This window comes from Podarcis melisellensis (assembly GCF_964234715.1).
Source record: "Podarcis melisellensis genome assembly, chromosome: 17".
NCBI lineage: Eukaryota > Metazoa > Chordata > Lepidosauria > Squamata > Lacertidae > Podarcis > Podarcis melisellensis.
The window spans coordinates 19,188,453-19,208,790 of record NC_138534.1 but is presented as its reverse complement, the minus strand read 5'-3'; the positions used below and the strand labels follow the sequence as shown (position 1 = coordinate 19,208,790).

Here is a 20,338-nt window from a genome sequence, read left to right as displayed (position 1 = left end):
ACCTGGACTGGGTTTCCCCAGCCGCTCTGGGCAGCTTCCAACATATTTGGAAACATAATAAAACATTAAACATTAAATAAACTTCCCTATACAGGATGGCCTTCAGGCGGCTCGGGGGTCAGATAACTCCATACCCTCCAACATTTCTCCAATGAAAATACGAAAAGAGGGACATTCAGAATCTGGGAAACAGCTTCTCTAAATCAGGGACATCCCTGGAAAATAGGGACGCCGGGACTGGGAGTGACAGTTGGAGCTTTCACAAACTCTAACCGTCTTGGAACCTTGAAGAGCATCTTTCCTCCTCCATCATCTCATGTGCATCTCCTGAGAGACTCACTGAGCAACTCACTTCACCATTAAAATGTACGTTTGTCCTTCCCAGCCAGAAGTCCCCCCAATGTAGCAGAAATTATTGTGTATATTGTGATTGCTTATTTATTTTAAAATTAAAGAACATATTATTCCATGTAAGGCCCAGATTTCTAATGTAACACCTTGAACAATCCTTGCTATTTTCAGGTAGGCCTGAACACCTTGTCCCCTCATTGTCCACCCCCAAGGAAATTTTCACCTGTTTGGTCAAAATTCTTTTGGAACTCCTGGACCTGTCATGGGGCTTTCAAATCATTCATTGGGGACTTAAGGGTTTATGACTTTCCCCCTTCCCCATTCCACTCCCCGATAAATTTGTTTGGATCTTAATGAAACTGTCTTGGCTTATCTCATGAGACTTCAGTGACATAAAAATCGAAGTACAGTGGTACCTCAGGTTAAGTACTTAATTCGTTGCGGAGGACCGTACTTAACCTGAAACTGTTCTTAACCTGAAGCACCAATTTAGCTAATGGGGCCTCCTGCTGCTGCCGTGCTGCTGGAGCACGATTTCTGTTCTCATCCAGAAGCAAAGTTCTTAACCTGAAGCACTATTTCTGGGTTAGCGGAGTCTGTAACCTGAAGCGTATGTAACCTGAAGCGTATGTAACCTGAGGTACCACTGTATGTAAGAGACTTATAAAGAAGACTTATGGGGTATATGCAGAATGAAAAGGTTTTTATTGAAAAACATTTGGTCCTTTCTCTCTTCCCCGCTTTACATGCTTTCTCCCCCTGCTTTTTTCCTCTCATTCAAATTTTCCTGATTTCTTTCTTTGCTGTGCATATGTAGAGGCCTAAATGTGTAACAGATTCAATAACAAATATGTAGGTTTTAACTGAACATTTTAGGTTGGGTTTGAAATTTCAAGGGTTGTGTTGAAGGGGAGGGGATGGGAGGATGGAAGACTAAGTTGGGATGAATGAACATGTGATAAGTTGTTTAATTGCAGTGGTAATGGTTAGCAACTAAGTACTAAACCTATTGTACATTTTGGAAAGTTGTCTGTTTTCTATGCATTTGGACAGCTCTTAAGATATTTATTGATATTTATTTTTAAAAATTTCTATACTGCTTTATGGTATGCGGGTGGCGCTGTGGGTTAAACCACAGAGTTTAGGACTTGCCGATCAGAAGGTCGGTGGTTCGAATCCCTGTGACGGGATGAGCTCCTGTTGCTCAGTCCCTGCTCCTGCTAACCTAGCAGTTTGAAAGCACGTCAAAGTGCAAGTAGATAAATAGGTACCGCTCTGGCGGGAAGGTAAACGGCGTTTCTGTGCACTGCTCTGGCTCGCCAGAAGCGGCTTAGTCATGCTGGCCACATGACCCAGAAGCTGTACGCCGGCTCCCTCGGCCAATAAAGTGAGATGAAGGCTGCAACCCCAGAGTCAGCCACAACTGGACCTAACAGTCAGGGGTCCCTTTACCATTACTTTTATATCGCTTTATATTTTTAATAAAAATCTCAAAGCGGTTTAGAGCACATTAAATCAATAAAACAATAGCCAGGCAATGTTCCTCTGGCCTCATGAGGAGCCTCTTTAGTAGGGCTGGTGAATGTGGGCCTCACCCTCTAGGCCAGGTGGAAAGGGCCTTGCAGGGAGCGACCTCCACGACTCACAGCCAGGCAATGTTCCTCCAGCCTCATGAGGAGGAATTGTTTAATTCATGCAATTGTTTAATTGCAATGGTAATGGTTAGCAACTAAATACCAAACCTACTGTACATTTTGGAAAGCTGTTTCTTCTCTATGCGTTCGGACAGCTCTTAAGATACTGTAACCAAATCTTGCTCGATGGTTCCTGAGATCAAGGAGCTGTTTTTCATCTATATTTGGATACAATCAGATGGCATTTTGAATCAAGATGGCAGACAGAACCTTCCAAAACTATAATGAGTTTTTGCGTTCCTCTAATTCCAGAAGGCTGCTATTAACATATAAAGCTAAATAAGGCCTTAGAAGCTTTGCCTATACAAAAGTCAACATTTGTCCTGAATTTCTGTCTGGGTGCTATTGCAGACCCTCCATGTGTCCCTATTTTCCAGGGATGTCCCTAATTTAAGGAAGCCATCTCAGTTTCTGATTTGATCCTGGAATGTCCCGATTTTCCTTAGGATGTCTCTGTTTTCCTTGGGGAAAAGTGAGAGGGTATGGAGTTATCCAACCCCGAAGCCGTCTGAAGGCAATCCTGTACAGTGGTACCCCAGGTTAAGAACTTAATTCGTTCTGGAGGTCTATTCTTAACCTGAAACTGTTCTTAACCTGAAGCACCACTTTAGCTAATGGGGCTTCCTGCTGCCGCTGCGCCGCTGCTGCACAATTTCTGTTCTCATCCTGAAGCAAAGTTCTTAACCCCAGGTAATATTTCTGGGTTAGCGGAGTCTGTAACCTGAAGCGTATGTAACCCGAGGTACCACTGTATAGGGAAGTTTATTTAAAGTTTACTGTTTATAATGTTTTTATATATGTTGGAGGCTTCTCAGAGTGGCTGGGGCAACCTAGTAAGATGTGTGGGGTATAAATAGTAAAATTATCACTGTGGAATGGGACATCCCTATTTTCATTGGAGAATTGTTGGAGGGTATGCTGTTGGGTGGCAATAGTGTAGCGCAGCCTCTCAGAGATTGAGATTTGAGTCTAGTCCAAGAGTGGTATGAAGGGTGAGTATCTGAGAACAAGTCTTATCATTGGCGCTCCCCAATCTGTGGGATGTCCTCTCAGGGAGACACACCTGGTGACACCTTTGTCAGTTTTAGGCACCAGACTAATCCAGGCCACTGGTTAATAAATGATGCCTCCTACGGTGACGCTTGCCTTTTAGTGGTGTGGATAAGACTTGGCCCTTATTGTTATGTTGCTGGGTGAGCATTTGTATACAGTGGTACCTTGAGCTACAAACGCCTCAGGTTACAAATGCTACAAACTCCGCTAACCTGGAAGAGTTACCTCGAGCTGAGAACTTTGCCCCAGGGTGAGAAAGGAAATCATGTGCCGGTGGCACAGCAGCAGCAAGAGGCCCCACTAGCAAAAGCACGCCTCTAGTTAAGGGCAGTTTCAGGTTAAGAATGGACCTCCGGAATGAATTAAGTTCGTAACTAGAGGTACCACTCTATTTCTGTATTATCACTGTTTTAAAATTTTCTGGGTTTAGACTGTTTTTGTTTGTTGTGCTTTACTTTTGTCAAACCGGTTTGATACTTTTTATCATTTAAAACAACTGAAATTAATTAATTTCTGTTAATTAATAATAATAATATGTACCAGGGAGCTTTGGATTCAAATCTTGCCTCACCCTTCAACAAGCCACTACAGAGGTACCTTGGGATGTGAACGGGGATCCATTCCGGAGCCCCGTTCACATTCTGAATAGAACGTAAGATGCGATGGCGCGTGCATGGGTCGCGTTTTGCCGCTTCCGTGCATGCGCACGACATCATTTTGAGCATCTGCGCATGCGTAAGCGGCAAAACCCAGAAGTAACGCGCTCCGTTACTTCTGGGTTGCCATGGAGCGTAACCTGAAAGTGCTCAACCTGAAGCACATTCAACCTGAGGTATGACTGTATCTTTAAGTTTCAGGTCCTCAGTTGGGAATAGTGATGTTGTTCAGCAGGTCACTGTAAAGGTTACATGCCAAATTGCTCAATACCACATGAAGGGAGCCTGTGACCCTCCATGTTGGATTCCTTCTTCCCTCCGCCCCAGCCAGCATTGCTAAAGTCCAGAAATGACAGGAATTGCAACGCAGTAACATACCAGAGGGCCACAGTTTCCCCACCCTTGTTCTGTACCTTCTTAATAGCACTGCTGATGCTAAAATGTTCCTCTTCTCACTTACAGATCCAATGTCACTAAATGAGGAGATCGCAGAGGCCAAAAGCCCTTCGCCCAAAGCTGGCACAAAGGATTTGCACCAGACAATAAAGGCGCCTGATGCGTCTCAATATTCCACGTGCCCTCTCTGTTTCAGAACTTTTGGCAATATGCTATATGTAAACCCTTGTTTACATAGCTTCTGCTTTTCTTGTACACAGGACTTGTTGGAAACCAAGGCTGAATGTCCTTGCTGTAAGAAACCTTTCCATTCTGTTTTTCACTCAAAAAAGTTCAAAAGGCGCCCTGAAGACCTCTCGTCCCCAAGGAACGCAAAAGGAGATTCTTCACCCACCAAAAAGCACCACAGAAGAAAACATGCTTCCTTGTGTTCCAAAAAGCACCCAAAAAAATGTCCTTCTGTACCTTGCTGTTCTGGAGATCGCCTCACTCGCCCCGCTCCTCCCAGCCCCAACTTGGAAACACCTCTCCTGCCTCCTCCTTCTAAGGACCCTACAAAAGACAACCCATTCCTAAGTGAATTCACAAAACCTCAGGAGTCCTGCCACTCGCCCTTCTTAAGGAAGGCACAAACTCCAGACCAGCTCTTTGAAAAAGCACTGCAAAATGAGACTGCACTCAACTCTGCTCCAGAATGGATGGCGTCTGGAGACGGTCTTCACTACAGAACAGTATCTGCCAATCTGTCTAAACCAAGCTTTCTGGAAGCTGCCTTTTTGCTTCTTGCTGCTGGAGCCATGCTGTTCGTATGTATTTATATCTATTTCAGCTTCGTGAAGCTAGGTGAAGGCCAGAGAACTGCTGGGATGAGGGAAGGAGCATTATGATTTCTGAGGAAACTTGCCGTGATACGCCGTTTGATCCCAAGCCTCTTCACGTGCTGCGTTTTTAGGTATACACCTAAATGTGTCAATGTGACAGTCCAGGTATTTGGAAACATATCTAACATACACAGACATTTAACACTGAGCCAGGGTTGGCCAGAGTTCAGTGTATGCTCTGTGGCAAAATCCTCTCCCCTCTGCCTTCCCCAAATCTGAGAAACATCTGGTGAGGGCATGCTCCAAATTCTTATGGAGAGGCCCGATTAGCATCCACATAAAACAGGTCCTTCTCAGTAGCAGCCCCGGGTATACTAGGACTCTCTGCTGAAAGAAATCCATAAAGTCCTGCTCCCTGCTGTCATTTGGGAGCCAGGTAGCTCTGCCTCTTTGTGAAAAGTTTTTTATCACTGCACTCAGCACGGCCTGCTGGTTTTCGATATGGCTGTTGTTTTACTATTGATTGCTAACTTAGGGTGGATCTAGACACAGGGGAAAAACCTGCTATAAATAAGTCAGAAATTTGATCAGTTTAACAAAAGAAAAAAAATCTCTATGGAAAATCACACATTTTAAAATTCCTGTTCTCTTGCGCCATCTGATGTTGAATGTTTATAGTGCATTAAAATTGCTGTTTCTTCACTAATGTAGCTGAGTCCTTACTTTGTTGTTATATATGCACACCTGTTACTTGCATAGTGACAATTTTTAAAAATTAATAACTGAGAAGTCAATTCTCAAGGAAATTGGTGTAGAGCAGAGTGGCAGATTCACATCCCAGGCCCTGTCTCCTCACATTGGCCAGGGCAGAAGTTTGTTTCTTGCTTTCCACTAGATGAAAAATTAGGCTATTGGTGATGGACCCGAGTGTTTTCCTCCTGTGGGATTTGCAGTAAGGCGGCAATCCTATTATTTGCATGTTTTAAATTTTATATGGTTTTGTTCAAAGAAGTAACAGAAGCAAACAATAAATGTTGCAAACAGGCACATGGAAAAACCAAATGAAAGTAAATAAATAGGTTAGAATGCCATCAGCAGAAGGTGGCGGGAACCAACAGAGGCCCTGTGGCAGAGGAAGAGGCCCCAAAATGCACGCTGGGCACCCACATCTGTAGCCCAAGTCTGCGGCTCTGACCACGTCAAAAACAAGCTGTACACCTATTGCCAGAAGAACTGGTTACCTGATGATCCAGCAGTCCTTTTTCAAACCAGATTCACTTCCTATGTTTTCCCACATCCAGTCACTCGCAGCTGATAGGTAATTAGTTTATGGTTCCCAATGCATCCTTGTTGTTGTTTAGTCATTTAGTCGTGTGCGATCCTTTGTGACCCCATGGACCAGAGCACACCAGGCACTCTTGTCTTCCACTGCCTCCCACAGTTTGGTCAAACTCATGCTGGTAGCTTCAAGAGAGAACACTGTCCAACCATCTTGTCCTCTGTTGTCCCCTTCTCCTTGTGCCCTCCATCTTTCCCAACATCAGGGTCTTTTCCAGGGAGTCTTGTCTTCTCATGAAGTGGCCAAAGTATTGAAGCCTCAGCTTCACGATCTGTCCTTCCAATGAGCACTCAGGGCTGATTTCTCTCAGAATGGATAGATTGATCTTCTTGCAGTCCATGGGACTCTCAAGAGTCTCCTCCAGCACCATAATTCAAAAGCATCAATTCTTCGGCGACCAGTCTTCCTTATGGTCCAGCTCTCACTTCCATACATCACTACTGGGAAAACCATAGCTTTAACTATAGCTTTAATGCATCCTTAGGCTCTGGCGAAAAGGGGAGATAGAGAGATGAGTGCCATCAGTCTACTGATGCCCAAATCTCTGGACAGCAGAGTGACTGAAAAGCATACGGGGACAATATGGAACCCTGCAGCACCTCATAAGTCAATAGCCCTGGAGGAGAACCACTATCTGGGACCTGCCTCCCAGGAATGACAAAATCTGTCAAAGTATCTTCTTATGCTCCTGTGAGATGGTCCAGAAGGATACCATGGTTGATGGTATGCAACACCAAGAAGGAGAGATTCAGGGTTGCACTCCCCAAATGTCCATCTCTTGGGGTAACTCATCCACCAAGATATTGAATCAACCGGACTTAAAAGTTAAAAAAATGCAATGACTTGGGCTACATGCATGAATATACAATGACAGTGTGTTTGGAAAGAACTGTATTCCTTCATTTCCCCACCCCCTCCCCGGTCTAATCCTATTTAAGCACAATTTGTAATTTTAAGACACTTGTAAAAGAAATTTAAAATCTAGGATTAGCAACTAACTAGGTGCTTATGTAATATCCTTTCAGGTGCATTCATTTGCCAAACAGATGGCTACGGCTGGGCTTTGGGGGAATAACAGGGGAAAGGGGTTGTGTTTGGGGGCTGGGATTGGGCGAACAAGGGGGATGGTTTTTAAAAGTCAAGAAACAGTGAATTATCTTCCCAGAGAATTGGGGGTCCCTACTACAGGTGTCTGAAATACTCAGGTGAGAGTAGAGCTGGAAAGTTTCCAAACTGCTGGGAATTCTTTTCCTGGAAGTGGAAAACACAGTGCATTTAAGGCTTTAACCCTCTGCATGTTTTAATACTTGATTGGAAGCTGCCCAGAGTGGCTGGGGAGACTCAGCCAGATGGGCGGGGTATAAATAATATATTATTATTATTATTATTATTATTATTATTATTATTATTATTATTATTTGCTAGTACGTACCCACAGAGGGTTTCTTGTCCAAATACACATGCATAGCAATGAACTGTTCAAAAGAGACAAGAAAAAGCCTTGCTAGCTCGTTTTCAAAAGGTCCTTCCCAATTGCTTCCAAAGTGTATTTGACGGAGGGGGGGGGGAGTTCTCCCTGATGCTACATCATTTTGAACAGAATTGTTCAATAGGCACAAATTCTTGGATCACTGCATATCCCACAGAGGAAGAACGAACAGCCTATTCCAACGTATCTGAGCTTCCTTACCCAAGAATATCTTGCCATTTCTACCAGCTGCGACTGCACCTGCTGGAGAAGGATGAGTCGATCAGCTTTGGACAGCTGCTGCATTTCAGACAGGCAGCAAATCATTTGGCTCCGTGTGCATCATCACCTTTTTAGGCCAGGGGGAGTTGTTCCTTTATTAACCTCCTGAGGAAATAACAATAAGTACAACTGTAACTATAACAGGAACTAGGAGCCGGGCTAGAGGAGCTACAAGGAGCTACATTATCAGCCTCTTCTCAGCTTCCCCCCACCCCTGAATTTGCAAGGAAGCTGCAAATTTGACTGACACAACAGCAAGGAGAAGAAGGTGTCCAATTCTCTCCCTTTCAGCTGTTTGCTGTTCAAAAACTGGGGTGCCTCTCATCTGATTTCCAGCCACCGGGAGAACGAAACAGTGGGACCTTGGTTGTCTAACTTTATCCATTCCGGGAGTCCGTTCAACTCCCGAAACAGTTCAAAAACCAAGGCACAGCTTCCAATTGGCTGCACTCAATCGGAAGCAGCGTCGGACATTCAGGTTCTGAAAAACTTTTGCAAACTGGAAGATCTGGTATGCAGGCTGAGATCCTATCTGCCCGCAGACTGTCTCGCCAGAGTGGTGCATGCTCTAGTTATCTCTCGCTTGGACTACTGCAATGCGCTCTATGTGGGGCTACCTTTGAAGGTGACTGGGAAACTAAGACTAATCCAGAATGCAGCAGCCAGACTGGTAACTGGGAGCAGCCGCCTAGACCATATAACACCAGTCTTGAAAGATCTACACTGGCTCCCAGTACATTTCCGAGCACAATTCAAAGTGTTGGTGCTGACCTGTAAAGCCCTAAATGTCCTCGGTCCACTATACCTGAAGGAGCGTTTCCACCTCCATCGTTCTGCCCGGACACTGAGGTCCAGCTCCAAGGGCCTTCTGGCGGTTCCCTCACTGAAAGAAGCCAAGTTACAGGGAATCAGGCAGAGGGCCTTCTCGGTAGTGGCACCCGCCCTGTGGAACGCCCTCCCACCAGATGCCAAAGAGAAAAATAGTAACAAACTTTTAGAAGACATCTGAAGGCAGCCCTGTTTAGGGAAGCTTTTAATGTTTAATAGGTTGTTGTATTTTAGTGTTCTGTTGGAAGCCACCCAGAGTGGGTGGGGTATAAATAATAAATTATTATTATTATTCCAGGTTTGCGGCATTCGGGAGCTGATTTGTTCAGGAGCCAAGCCGTTCAACAACCAAGGTACCACTGTATAGGGACCGGGATCCTTCTCCCATCGAAAGGGGGAGAAAGAGGAGCACCTTAAATAATAATGAAGTGAATATAGGAGTGGCCTAAACAACAATAACAACAACTTGTTGGGAACTTGTTGTTGTTGTTGTTGTTGTGTGGCTTCCAACAGATATAAAAACACTATAAAACATTAAACATAAAAAATTCCCCTTTGCAGGGGATGTCTTCTAAAAGTTGTATAGTTACTTATCTCCTTGGCTCAGGGGTCGCATAACTTCATAACCTTCAACGTTTCTCCAATGAAAATAGGGATGTCCTAAGGATAAGCAGGACATTCTGGGATCAAATCAGAAACCTGGACGGCTTCTGTAAATCTGGGACTGTCTCTGGAAAACAGGGATCCTTGGAGGGTCTGGAAATATAGGTGGTTTTTATGCATTCAGAGGAGGGACCTGGGTATCTCTTGCTTTTAGCAAATCACTATCTATATATAGTAAAAAAGTATATCTCCTTTCCTTTCCCTCACAACCCCGTTAAGAGATTGGCTGGTTTCCCCTGGACTAACTCTCTCAAGTAGCGTTCTCCACTGATGAATGCACAGCCACGGTTTTTGCTTACGGTCCTAAGAGGAACAGTAACTCCACATGACCCCAGCTTAGCCTCACGCCCCGTAGCGCTTCTTCTGCACGGAGCCAGGACTTTAGATCATTTTCAAACAAGTAACAAATATGCTTGTATGTCAGCTTCTGAGCCAAGAGAGGTTAATCAGCGGCTTTTTCCTTAATCGTTTAAATACAGGCCAGCTGTAAGCCTGCAAAGCCAGATCCTACGTTACTTCGCGAAAATGTGTATGGAAAACTTTTTGCTTCTTTGGGCACAGAGTTCTTAAATGTATTTATTCCTCTGCCTTCTCATATTTTTCTGCGTTTCTTCCCAACTTCCTCCTCCATTGTTCACTCCACCTCTGCCTCAAAGCCTGCCATTTTGGCTTGAAATGAAATTGCAAACAGAACTAGTGCTGAATACTGAATGTTTTGGTCACAAGCATGGCTGTAAAGAAAACCAGTGGCTTTGGGGGTGAAAAGAACTTACTTAGGCCCAGTTCAGATGCTCAATGGACCTCTGTATACACACCAAACATTTCAAGAACCCCCAGCTCCCCCCAAAAAATAATAATCCTGGGAACTGTAGCTTACCCTTCACAGAGCTAAAATTCCCAGCACTCTAAACAAACCACAGTTCCCAGGATTCTTTGTGTTCTAAAGATACTTTTAACATGGTGCAGTGGTACCTCAGGTTATATACGCTTCAGGTTACATACGCTTCAGGTTACAGACTCCGCTAACCCAGAAATAGTGCTTCAGGTTAAGAACTTTGCTTCAGGATGAGAACAAAAATCGTGCTCCGGCGGCGCAGCGACAGCAGGAGGCCCCATTAGCTAAATTGGTGCTTCAGGTTAAGAACAGTTTCAGGTTAAGTACGGACCTCCGGAACGAATTAAGTACTTAACCTGAGGTACCACTGTATATATATCATACAAGATTATAGCCTCCAAGATTTCTTGGAAGAAAATAGGAACATCCTATTCTATTTTATTTTTTTTATTTATTATTATTATTATTATTATTATTATTATTATTATTATTATTACCCCACCCATCTGACTGGGTTGCCCCAGCCACCCTGGGAGGCATCCAACTAATAATAATAATAATAATAATAATAATAATAATAATAATAATAATAAAACATTAAAAAACTTCCCTAGACAGGGCTGCCTTCAGATGTCTTCTAAAGGTTGTGTAGTTACTTATCTCCTTGGCTTGCATAACTCCACAGGCTCGAACATTTCCCTGATGAAAACAGAGGAAAAGTGGGACATTTGGTCTGGCAGGCATTAAGGCTACTTTACAGATTAGCTTGCCTGCTTCCTCATGCTCAATTTCTATATTTATAAATGTAGTGCACTTCTTTGAGAAAAAAGATCATCTGTCGCCAATATTATTTTTTCCCTTCCCCCAAGAACTATGCCTGGAACAGCTACCTCTGGAATATCTTTACCACTCACTCCGGAGAAGTGAACATGTGGTTCTTTTCTTTTCTTTTCTTTACCCCCTAACCAAATGATGCCAAACTGCAGTCACTTGAAGGGCAGATATTTCTGAAAAGGGGGCCTGTGTTCTGTGAAAACTGAGATGCCCGAGAGCACTCGCCAAAATCTTATTTACAGTCTGCCGGAGCTTTTCAGAAGCAGGTAATCTACAGTGCATCAGGTCACCCGAGTGAAATAGAAGCCTAAAGAAAGATAACTATCCTTTTGAACCAACCAATTTCTCATGATTCTAGAGAAGTAGGATTATTGGTCAGATCCGTCTCAAGGTGTCTGGAATGAATCCACTCGAGCGCGTCTATCATATATATCTCACTAGAGGTGGAAGGAGGGAGTAGGGTTCAATGCACAAAAGAAAATCCCTTTTAAGAGAATAAGCAATATCAGAATACCTGTTGGCAAACAAAATAGACAAATACCAAGCCTCAGTGAAGATTAACAGCCTAAACTACTCATTTCTCCCTAGGCTTTCAGCCTACTCAAATATTATTTTAAGCCGCCATGCAGAAATGAAGAGGCATTTAAATGCCACATGTCTTCTACTGAAACTCAATGAGTCCAGAAATTATCTCACCTAGTTTAATGGGGGCGGGGGGGGGGGCACACTGGATTGAACGGTACATTACACCGCAATATGACATTTGAGTCTTGATTGATCTCCAGATTTTGTCAGAGCACATTTCCTCCAATTGTTATAGAAGCCACTCCTTCCATGGTACAAGAATCTCTTAGACTGTTTTATTTTGTTTTCAGTCGTTCTTAAATCGCCCGTTGATGCAAAAGCATTCAATGGGTATAGGATAAATTTTCTTAGTCAATCAAGTTAGCCGACTCTCCCTCAAAAGTACAGGTAGAACTGCTTCCACAAGCCAATTAGACACACAGGGTCTTTGTTGTTGTTTAGTTGTTTAGTCGTGTCCGACTCTTCGTGACCCCATGGACCAGAGCACGCCAGGCACTCCTGTCTTCCACTGCCTCCCACAGTTTGGTCAAACTCATGCTGGTAGCTTCGAGAACACTATCCAACCATCTCATCCTCTGTCGTCCCCTACTCCTTGTGCCCTCCATGTTTCCCAACATCAGGGTCTTTTCCAGGGAGTCTTCTCTTCTCATGAAGTGGCCAAAGTATTGGAGTCTCAGCTTCACGATCTGTCCTTCCAGTGAGCACTCAGGGCTGATTTCCTTCAGAATGGAGAGGTTTGATCTTCTTGCAGTCCATGGGACTCTCAAGAGTTTCCTCCAGCACCATAATTCAAAAGCATCAGTTCTTCGGCAATCAGCCTTCTTTATGGTCCAGCTCTCACTTCCATACATCACTACTGGGAAAACCATAGCTTTAATTCTACGGACCTTTGTTGGCAAGGTGATGTCTCTGCTTTTTATGATGCTGTCTAGGTCTTATAAGCCCTTATAAGTCCATTCAGCTGTTGAAGCTGAGCAAAAAGTTCCAATAAGGAGCTACAAAGATGGATCTGCTTTCTTTACCTTGCCAACTTGGTATGGAAGGACTGCCTTGGACCCTGCCATCTGCCTCTGGCCCTTTGGATCCTTGTTTCCTTGTGCCATCACTGGATCTCCAATCTGCTCTGGAGGCAGAGTTGGCTAAGACCTGTGTCAGAAAAGGTCCTGGGGACAGGGGAATGGGAAGAAACCCACCCACCCTGCTTTAACTGCAAATTCCTCCTCCTCCTTTAAAGAGACTAGGACTGGGCAAGATCTGGTTTTCAACATTGCCATATATCACCAACTAAACATCATGATCTACCAAAATACCACGATGCCTAAAATAAGAATAAGAGGCAAACCGTAGAGCTGGGCGATATCTGGTTTTCAACATTGTGATACATCACCAGCTAAACATTGCGATATACTGATATATTGTAATGTCTGAAATAAGGATAGAATTATGTAGAGGCATTGGCCGGCTTCACAATTTCCCCCCACATCGTGATTTCTGCATAGCACAAATTCACACACATCTCATGATTCACACAATATATTGCCAGGTCAAAAATTATGAAACCAATATCACAATATGGAGTTCAATCCGATTTTAGACAATATGTTGATATATCACCCAGCCCTAAAAGAGACCGCCTCTAATTTTGTCCTGTGAATAGGTAGGACTCCAAAATGCACAAACAATGTCAGTGAGGTCTAATTTTTTAAACCATCTACCCTGGTATAGTAATGAGTAATGACAGAGTTAAACATTGTTCCCAGTTACTATGGGTTGGAGCTAAGATATTCCTTTTCCAAGTAAGAATAGGCCTGTTTTCTTTAATTCTGCCTTCTGCTTCATCCTACAAACTAGGGGCTGTTTTGTCTTATGTTCGAACAGAAGACCATCCTATTCATTGCACCTGGTCCTTGTGAGGCCCCTCAAATATTTTTTTTAAATTTATAACCTGTCATGGAAACTGTATACGGGTATGTTAGCTTTATTATATCCATACAAGAACATTAAGGGTCATTCCATAAACTGGTAAGAACAACAACAGCCTACTGGAAATTGAAGAGAAACAGGCAGCTTACATTGAGTTCCTTTCAGAGGAACCAGCTTCCAGGGGCAATTGGAAGGGCCAACGTCACATGAGTGATGTCAAGATGTCAGGAGGAGCCGGGGTGGAGCCAAACACAATGGTTGCACAGCTTCAATGGCTCCTCCTTCTTCTCCTCTTGGTGCTGCCACCAGCGGGGGGGGGGGGGCTGCTTCCACCCTCCTTCTCTTCCATGGCAGAAGGAGGAAGAGGAGAAGCTGGCCACTGTATCCACTCTGTGCCATAGCTGTCAACTTTTCCCTTTTCTTGCAAGGAAACCTGTTCGGAATAAGGGAATTTCCCTTTAAAAAAGGGAAACATTGACAGCTATGCTCTGCGCATTGCCTCCACACTTTTGGGATATTGGGGGGTCCTGGTCTCTACCCCAAAAAATATTGGGGGGCAAAGGGGCTCAGCCCCCCAGGAGCTAGTGCTCCTAGTTCTTCCCAAGAAGAAGAAGAAGAGGAGGAGGAGGAGGAGGAGGAGGAGGAGGAGGAGGAGGAGGAGGAGGAGGAGTTTGGATTTGATATCCCGCCTTATCACTACCCTAAGGAGTCTCAAAGCGGCTCACAATCTCCTTTCCCTTCTTCCCCCACAACAAACACTCTGTGAGGTGAGTGGGGCTGAGAGACTTCAGTGAAGTGTGACTGGCCCAAGGTCACCCAGCAGCTGCATGTGGAGGAGCGGGGAAGCGAACCCAGTTCACCAGATTACGAGTCCACCGCTCTGAACCACTTACACCACAACCTGCCTGTAGCAGGGCTATGGGTTGTTCTCTCCAGCATCGAGGAGAGCCTCAAGGACCCGGTTCCCTCTGCCAAACTTAGAGAGGGAAATGAAAAGTGGAGGGGTTAGGTTACAGCAACAAATGAGCTTTCAAGTTCTTTAAACAAAGCCGGCAAATCCATTAAGAGAGACAGACCGCTGTGTTTAGTCTGAGGATCGCATGGTTCCTCTATGCAGCAGTATTTCATCCTTTCACGTTCCCACTTAATGGAAAAGGAATACAGAGAGAGAGAGAGAGACAGAGAGAGAGAGCCAGGAGCCATTTCCAGTATCTTCGCTGCTTCATTTTTGTTCTCTAGGCCCAGTGCTCAGTAGCAAACTTCCAGGGGGAGGGGAGGTTTTCCCCACGGCCGCTGCAAGACCGGCAAGGCACTGACAGCAGAGATGCAGCTGGAGATCCCTTTACTCATCCCTCGAAAGAGCCTGTGAAACCCAGCCACTCAAATTCCTCTCAGAAGACTATATAGGAAGCCAGTGCTGAGGCAGCTGGGGGTACAGATAAGGGGTGTCCTCTCGTGACCCTGACTGGGCATGACATTCTGCGCTACCTTCTCATTTGTGGAAAAGCAGGCCACATGACAACAATCTGATAATGAAGATGACTGACATCCCACCCCCAAGGCCTAGAGTACAACAGAAGTCACTGTGGGATCCTTGCAGAACACAGCTTGTTTTCCTCCTCCCGCCCCCCTCTGCATGAATGGGCTGGCTGGAAGGAGCACAGTAGTTTTCCGGTGCAAAACTCCGCCAGACCTGGAAGCCATTTGCTTGTCGAGGTCCCCAAGACACCCCAAATAACTCACACATCACACAGAATTTTTCTTTAAGGTTTTTGGCATAATTTTGGTCACAACTTTATTAAAATACAAAAAAATGTGAGTGGTTGCTTAGGCATTGGTTGCGACTATCTGCCCCCAGTGGGGACAGACTGACATTTCGCAAGCCTGCAAAAGTCAGAAAAGGGGAATACATTTGGGGGTAGCGACGGAGCAGGGAACCTGCCCTCAGCCCTCCCCAAATGCAACCAGGGTCTCTTGCGTGGCCCTAGCCCCTTGACAGGGTTCGGACAAAAGCAATGTTGAGCCCCTGTATTCCTTTAACGGAATACCCTGCAGCAGCAGAATTTGAGGGGCAGGCACAGCCAAATCCATACCCCTCCACCAACCAAAAATTAACCAATGCCTAACTGCAACCTTACAAGTTGTGAGGATTTGCTATGCAATAGGCAAAAACCAAATGGCACCAGCCAATCAGACAGATGGACAAAATTCCTACCGGGCCCCTGCCCCAAGAGCAGACGACAGACCATGACAGGCATAGCAAGGTCAAAGCGAACAACCCTAAATATTGGGGGGGGGGGCAATCCGATGCACGGAGAGAAAAGAGGAAGCTCTACGCTTCGTGCAGGGAGTTTTAACATTTCTGGCTGTCAATCACATAATGGCGACATTAACTTCTTCCCAACAACAAGGGAAGCCCAATCACAACAGTGGCCAATGATCAATTAGCCCGCCCCACAACTTTGGAGTATCTTGTCGGCACCCACTGCAACATGAAGGAGAACACGGTCTGCCAGAAGACACTGTGCTTAGCTAAGCAGCAGCCGTTTCTGTGCTGTCATGAATATACTTCCCTTCTGACGATACGCTAGCAGGGGACCTGTGCATTGAATGTCAGTAACAACGCTCAGTGGGTCATCATTGCAGTTCTCTCAGTCATGAAATAGATAAAAGGTAAAGGACCCCTGAAAGGTTAAGTCCAGTCAAAGGCGACTATGGGGTTGTGGCGCCCATCTCGCTTTCAGGCCCAGGGAGCTGGCGTTTTTCCACAGACAGCTTTCCAGTGGCCAGCATGTGGCCAGCATGACTAAACCGCTTCTGGCACAACAGGACACCATGACGGAAACCAGAGCACACGGAAACGCCATTTACCTTCCTGCCACAGCGGTACCTATTTATCTACTTGCACTGGTGTGCTTTCAAACTGCTAGGTTGGCAGGAGCAGGGACTGAGCTACACAGCTGGGATGGGCACACCACCAGAAGGGACTTTACTAAGCATTGAAAGCCAGGACCATGTAACACTGGCCCTAAAGGATCTACAGTACACAGGCTCCCAGTATGTTTCCGAGCACAATTCAAAGTGTTGGTGTTGACTTTTGAAGCCCTAAACGGCATTGACCCTGTATACCTGAAGGAGCATCTCCAGCCCCATCATTCAGCCTGGACACATTGAGGTTCTCCTCCGAGGGTCTTCTGGCAGTTCCCACACTGCAAGAAGTGAAGTTACAGGGAACCAGGCAGAGGGCCTTCTCTGTAGTGGCCCTCTCTCTGTGGAACACCCTCTCTTCAGATGCCAAGGGGGATAAATGCCAAGGGGATAAATAACTACCCAAGGAGATAAATAACTACAAATTCTTAGAAGACATCTGAAGGCAGCCCTGTATAGGGAAGTTTTTAATTCTTGGCGTTTTATTATGCTTTTATATGTGTTGGAAGCTGCCCAGCATGGCCGGCGTATCATAAAATTAAAATATATAGGTATATCCACTTATGGGACTTGGTTCGGCAAGAAGTCAGGCAAGCCTCATCACTGACCCACCATATTTCTGTAATGTCCTTTGGGAATTAAATTGTGAGATTGGCTGCAAGGCTTGAACCTCAGCACACAGCAGTTTTCTGAATAAAAAACACATTTAGAGATATGTGTCTTTATAAAATAACCAAAAAGAGCCCTGAGTTTCATGCATTGTCCAATCAGTAGCATATTTGCTAAAGTAGTCATGGGCAGACTGAGAGGGAATGGCATAGAAGACAATTAAAAAAATAATTTATATTTCTTTAACGAAATTTGATACTTTTTTTTTTAAAAAAAAGCTTCCTACACTACCTGGCCCATGATGTTGTTTGTCCAAGAGCACCCTCAGCTTACCAGGTTGCAGTAATGGGTCTTTGAGTCATCCCCATTTCCAAAGGCAGAGATACACATATGCGCTCTCTCTCTCTCTCTCTCTCTCTCTCTCTCTCTCTCTCTCTCTCAGAACAAAGAAACGTAGGAAAGCAAGAAATCAACGGATGTTAGAACATCCGCATCTGAGCGTTCTTTGGACAAAGAGGAAGCTCTCTTTGAATTTCCCAGTTTAACAGACAGAACTGGTCTGAGATGCCGAGGGAGGGACAAACCCACTATTGGACCTCGGCCAATCCCCACCCTTGGAAGCCCAGATTGACACCATGACCAGCCAATCAAGAGAAGGGGGGCTATATCAACTACCGCCCCACCACACAGCCTGCCATGATTTCTGACATTCTCTTCTTTAGAGCATTGAAAGGTCACTCCCATGTGTTCACATCATGCACCTGACACGACAAAGCAGCAGGAAGATTTGAGAAGTTTCTGCTCCCAGGTTGTTGTTGTTTAGTCGTTTAGTCTTGTCCGACTCTTCGTGACCCCATGGACCAGAGCACGCCAGGCACTCCTGTCTTCCCCTGCCTCCCACAGTTTGGTCAAACTCATGCTGGTAGCTTCAAGAACACTGTCCAACCATCTCGTCCTCTGTCGTCCCCTTCTCCCTACCCAACATCAGGGTCTTTTCCAGGGAGTCTTCTCTTCTCATGAGGTGGCCAAAGTATTGGAGCCTCAGCTTCAGGATCTGTCCTTCCAGCGAGCACTCAGGGCTGCCTTCAGAATGGATTTCCTTCAGAATGGATAGGTTTGATCTTCTTGCAGTCCATGGGACTCTCAAAGTCTCCTCCAGCACTGAAGGAAGGTGAGGACAGGTGACCTCACCTAGGCCCAAAGTCACCCCCACCAAAGCAGGCTCAAAGCTTCTCAGACCTTTTCAAAATAATTTTTCTCAGCAGCTAAAACGCATTAGCTAAGCATCAGAAATATTCCGCTTGCTGTAACTAAAAAGATTGCAACAAAGGTAGGGAACACAGTCCATTGTTTCTCAGGCCTTTCTGATGCCTTCTGGCCTTGCTAAAGAACCACATTGCAACTTACTTTCTGTCTGGGAACCATGCCAGAACAAGAGATTGAAACATATCTGAACTCTGAAAACCATTTCCTGGGAAGAGTCCCAATAGTCCCAAGACAGCTTTCTGTTCATGCTCAGAGGACTCCTGAGGGAGGAGAAAGGACGAGGGAACTGGAAGGGGGCATATATGCTTGTGCACATGACTGTGAACTCGTGCATGCTTTTTGTGACTTATCACACTTGCTCCTTCTACCAGTTCATGGATGGTAGAAATAAAAGCCTTTTCTCCGAAACTATTCCTTGAGTATCTTTTGACTCCCACTTCCCTTTCCCAGGCACAATATTTTTCCCACCCGAGGGCAAAGCCTCATAAGGCTTCAGCACCAGAATTCAAAAGCATCCATTCTTTGGCGATCAGCCTTCTTTATGGTCCAGCTCTCACTTCCATACATCACTACTGGGAAAACCATAGCTTTTACTATACGGACCTTTGTTGGCAAGGTGATGTCTCTTATAAAGAGAAGGACACATGCATTCAAATCACCAACAACCGAATTTCCATGTAACTTTGTCATCCCACTAATTTCCTTCACTAGGTGGTAGGCAGTGCTTTTTTTCAGCCGGAGCACAGTTCCGGCACCTCTCAGGTGGGCGCCATTGTAGGCCGGTGCCCCCCACTCTGTTTCTTGACTCCACCTAGCTCCCAGCTGCCCCTAGCCATGATTGGTCAAGCTACAGGGCAGGGCCGATTCATATTTTCTTTTCTTCACTGTCTCCCATGTAGCAGTGGCAGCCTTGAAGCTTCTGATCTGCCCTAGTCATCTGCCTGAATCTAAGAGAATGAGGGGAGCAGGGGTACATTTATTTGACCTGCACCAGAAACAAGGGCGACCCACAAAACAACTAGGGAGATCACTTGGCATAGTTTTTAGTACCTCCACGGGTGGTGAACGTGGCTGTTGTCAAACTGGCATCTGTTCAGGGTCACCCTGAGTCATCTGGCGACTTACTGTAACAACTTTATGGTGAGTTCCGGCATCTATTTTCCTCTGGGGAAAGCACTGGTTTTAGGGAAGCCATTGAATCAGAGGAAATCAACAGCTATAATTTGAAGTATAGAAATGTCACCTGAAATAAGGCTTCTTATATTATTGTATTATATTATATGGCGCTGATTCTAATTTACCTGCACACATTAAAAACGTATTATTTGAAAACATGTTTGCAAAGAGAGCACTTGGCTTGTGGAACAATTAAAAGGCATCTTACGCCATGAAACCTATACGCTGCACAATGTTTTTTGGGAAATGTAGGGGGAGATGTTTATGATACCAAAACATTTATTATACTGTATAGGGGATAGCTGGTGTAGCCTAAGGACCAAATGATGATGATGATGATTTATTTATACCCCACCTATCTGGCTGGGTTTCCCCAGCCATTCTGGGTGGCTTCTAACAAAATATTAAAATACAATAGTCCGTCAGACATTCCCCATCTCCCCAAATTAACAATGTCCTAGGCTGAACTTTCCTGGTGCCAGGGTACCTAATGCATGGAGGCATGGTCTCCACCACTGAGCTGTAGCCTCATCCTCAAGGAATTTGTCGTGATGACTCAGTGGAACCTCATGTTCCTTGGAACATCTGTTGCTGGAAGACAAGGGGTAGAGAAGAAACGCTGCCTTTAAGC

General features: G+C 45.0%; 2 long non-coding RNA genes across 3 annotated transcripts in view; one reads left to right on the top strand and one right to left on the bottom strand.

Moving 5' to 3' along the window:
* LOC309360341 overlaps positions 1–18,069 on the bottom strand; it is a 29,413-nt gene extending 11,344 nt beyond the window's left edge. The window contains exons 1-3 of one of the 2 annotated variants that reach the window (XR_014164011.1): positions 17,599–18,069; positions 8,001–8,165; positions 7,743–7,785 (exon numbers count right to left, since the gene is read on the bottom strand). This is a non-coding gene — a long non-coding RNA (uncharacterized lncRNA). Of the gene's footprint in view, positions 1–134; positions 261–7,742; positions 7,786–8,000; positions 8,166–17,598 lie in introns of those variants that run through there. The other variant, XR_014164012.1, reaches the window with a different exon arrangement.
* LOC309360381 lies at positions 236–5,677 on the top strand. The gene is made up of 2 exons (XR_014164079.1): positions 236–366; positions 4,217–5,677. It is a non-coding gene; the product is annotated as an uncharacterized lncRNA (long non-coding RNA).
* Positions 18,070–20,338: the final 2,269 nt, after the last annotated feature.